The sequence below is a fragment of the Haplochromis burtoni genome, unplaced genomic scaffold, assembly GCF_018398535.1.
Source record: "Haplochromis burtoni strain Fernald_Lab_line unplaced genomic scaffold, NCSU_Asbu1 Contig_74, whole genome shotgun sequence".
Taxonomy (NCBI): domain Eukaryota; kingdom Metazoa; phylum Chordata; class Actinopteri; order Cichliformes; family Cichlidae; genus Haplochromis; species Haplochromis burtoni.
The window spans coordinates 286,576-290,390 of NW_024582435.1; positions in this window are offsets into that span (position 1 = coordinate 286,576).

Here is a 3,815-nt window from a genome sequence, read left to right on the forward strand (position 1 = left end):
ACACACACACACACACACACACACACACACACACACACACACACACACACACACACACACACACACACACACACACACACATACACACACACACAGCCAAATTTACAATAAATCAAGACGATGTGACATAATTGTTTGTACAATATCGACATTGGTGGTATTGCAGATGATGTAATCACTATTTATTTATGTAAACGAAACAATGAAATATCTCTTTGTCAAAGAGAAATGTTTTATTGATCAATAAAGTTTTATCCTGCCTAATCATCAACAATCCTGAGTCATTCGTTTTAAAGCAAGAAGCGAGACGTCATTGTTGAGCAGCTGAGTGCTTCTTAGGATTTTAAATGAAAAATGGACAATAATGGTAAGTACTGTATGAAAAACCTTTATCACTAATGAAATCTAAACCAAAAACATTACGGGTGACTCAAAAATAAAAACTAGACGTTTAGAAAAAAGATGAAAACAAACTGAAATAATTTTACAAAATTGGAAACTTGTAAAACAAACTAATATAAACTAAAAATATGCAGGAAATATTCTTGTTTGCCTGCTAAAATTTATAATCACAACCTGCCAGAGGAGGATCTTTGGAGCTTTGGGAATCAACTGCTTTCAGAAAGGTTTTCTTGTATTTCCTAAAATTTTTCCTCCATGTAATATTCATTTTCTTCTTTAAAAACGACCAACATGAACACTGGGACCATTAAAATCTAAACTTAAATGAGCAAACCCACTGTGAAAACTCACTGAAACCACAGTAAACTGAAAAAAGTCAAAATAAATTAAAATAAAATCTAATTAGAAAATGGAAAATTATAATGACTCCAGCACAGAAATGACTCTTACTTAATTTAACTACGTCGCTAATGGGAATTTTTTAACAGTTTTCCTGCATACTGAGGAGTATATTTGTGTGTACTTGTTTCATTTACAAATGACAAAGTGAAGAAGATCAGGTTTGTGGTGGTTTTCTCACGCGGACTCGTTGAATACAAGTATTTAAGTTAAAATCACCAAATTATTATTGTCATTATTTCCTGTCGTATGATGATTAGACTTTGATTCTTGTGTGTTTGTGTTCAGAGGCAGAGATGTTTGTCACTGTTACAGACACACAGTCGTGTCTCTTTCAAACACCAGAAAACTAAATAAACACAAAAATAAAATAAAATAGAAACTGTGAGGATAAATCGATTAAGTTTATTGTAAAATGTCCTAATTTATGCTGTTTACCTTAAAATAAGGGAAAACCTTTTAAATTAAGTAATACTTCATGTTATATTTTGTCTTTTTAAGTGTTTGTTTTTAATAAGCAGTACTTGATATTATAATAACAATTTTGTTTTTTTAAGTAAAACTATTTACCTTAACAATGTGTTAAGTTTAATAATCAAATCAGTCATCCTGCTGACTCGCTACTTGATATACTTAAAATTGTAAATATCAGACCTGTCAAGCGTTACTACAAGAAGCTTTTACTTTACTTTTGGCACTTTTGACAAACAAACAAACAAAAAAAACCGTAATTGTTATGGTGCAAATTAAGTTGCCATGTATGGCTTTGAGTTCTTAAAACTATTACACTCATTACAGAAGATGCTTTGAAGGTCATCTGTACAATGTTTGCTTTGTTGTGAATAATTTCGACAGTCTTACTGTGATGTAATGTCACTTTACATTTAAAGTATAAATGTAAAATAACGTGTGTCTACACTGCTGGTTTTACAGGTTACTTGTGTGTTTGTATCCAGTATTCATGCTGTCATTCTGAGCTGCTCTGTGGATGCTGACCAGTGTGTGGGTGGTGTTGCAACAATCATATTCTTAATTTTTCATCTTTTTATTTTTTGCAGTATTTGCAGCTCCTCTCTTATTTCCCAGGGTGATGCCACAGCAGTTGGATCCACGTATTTGATTTGGCACAGATTTTACACCACGCGCCCTTCCCTGACACAAGCCTCACATTCATCGAGGCTTGGGAAAGCCAACAGGAGTACACTAACTTGTGTTTCCCTGAGGCTGGATTCTGTGTGTTGAAGCACAGAAACAGCAAAGAGAGGGTTAAAGACTAATAGAAGTCATTTCTGTACCTCAGTGTATTTTCTCACCTCCTATGATTACATTTCACACTTTTGCATCATCATCATCTCCGACCTGCACGCACACTGTTCTGCAAAGGCTCCTGTGCATTAAGAACACCACAAAGTGACGACAGAAAAATGGGAATTTATCTCTGTGTCTGCTTTGGAGTTTATAGCAGTTGTAAAACACTTTTACATCACCAAGTAAGTGTGAATGAATTCTTCTATCAGGAGTAGAACTTCACAGACTAATGTTTAATGCCTTTTAGTTGGCAGATAGGCCTCCAGGAGGAATAAATCATGGCACCGAAGCTGTTCATGTAACCACTCCAGTCTAGAGCTTTGACAGCTTTCCTGCTGGGCTGGAAAGCTGACTTTACAGAAACTAGGAGTCAGTCTCTGAGCTATGAGTCTAGACTTTCATTTAAAATCTACCTCCAAACCCAACTCTTCCAAATGCAAACGATTCTGTACTGATTAACATCTAAAATTGTGTGTATGCACAAAAGGCAGCAAAGTGCAAAGGCACTCTTTTTTCAGATTTTTCCAGTCACGTCTACACACAGATCACTTTTATAGAACTTACCATGAAATCTGGTGCACATGCACGAGTCTCATTTCTGCTCCAATCTTTAGTCAAGAAATGTATGTAGGCAGTCACTTATTTCACCTTTTGCATATAAAATCATCGCTTGCATCTCAAGTTATTAGACATGGCAATTAAGACAACATCAAAGAAGAAGTGCTTCACTGGAGGAAAGAACGTGGGTTTTGTTTGTCTCAGTTTTGGAAACACAAACAAAAAATAGGCTCTGAAGGAAAAGTGATTCATGATCGACTGTGAAGTTCACTGCAAAGGACCCAAAGACGCGAAGTGAAGGAGAATGGAAGAATCCGTCTCCACCTATTTCTTTTTTTGATCTTCACTTCATGTTATTGACCTCGACCTGCCCTTTTGCATGCATGAAATCTGCACAAACCAGTTAATGGGTAGAAAAACGCATAAGCATAGCTTCATACATTCATCCCCTGGAAAAGGGAATAAAACCTGAAGACACCTGCTCAACCAGCTGGAACTGCATATGTGAGAAGCTGTTGTACTTTGATCCTAGAGCAGATCTTTATGTAGTGTGTAAAGAGATGTGCATTACACTGTTTGATTTTTTTTAACATCCCTGTAACAGGTAGTTTCATACTTTCCGTAAGACTATTTGGTTTTTAATGAAGTCTCTAAAGGCACAGCTGTGAATCAGAGACTGCTAGGATCTCACACTGCTGAAAAACTGGAGAGCCGACTGCTGGAAGCCCCAACAACATCTGTGCATCCAGTCATGAGGTCCTAATACTGAAATGGTAAGGTTTCACACACAGAGAACTAAGGACGCAAAGCAGTGCTGACACACAGGTTTAATAAGCTCTGTTATTCATATCCTAGCTGGAGCATGTTGCTGTTCTCTTCCATGTACTCCATGCACTTCGAGGTATAAGGTAAATGGCGTTAATGTGAGCATGAATAGCTGTTTGCATCTACGCATGAGGCCTGAACATTGAGTGTACTCTGCTTAGAAGTGGCTGTAGGAATAAATGGATAAATAGACAAAAGCTGCTTTTGAGTCTTGCACCACATGCAACACCAAAGGGGAATTGCATCAGTAGCTGGAACGAACCTTGTGCAATCCGCCACCTCCTCGAGCTCATCTGGGAAAAACCATGACATTCCCAAGTCAG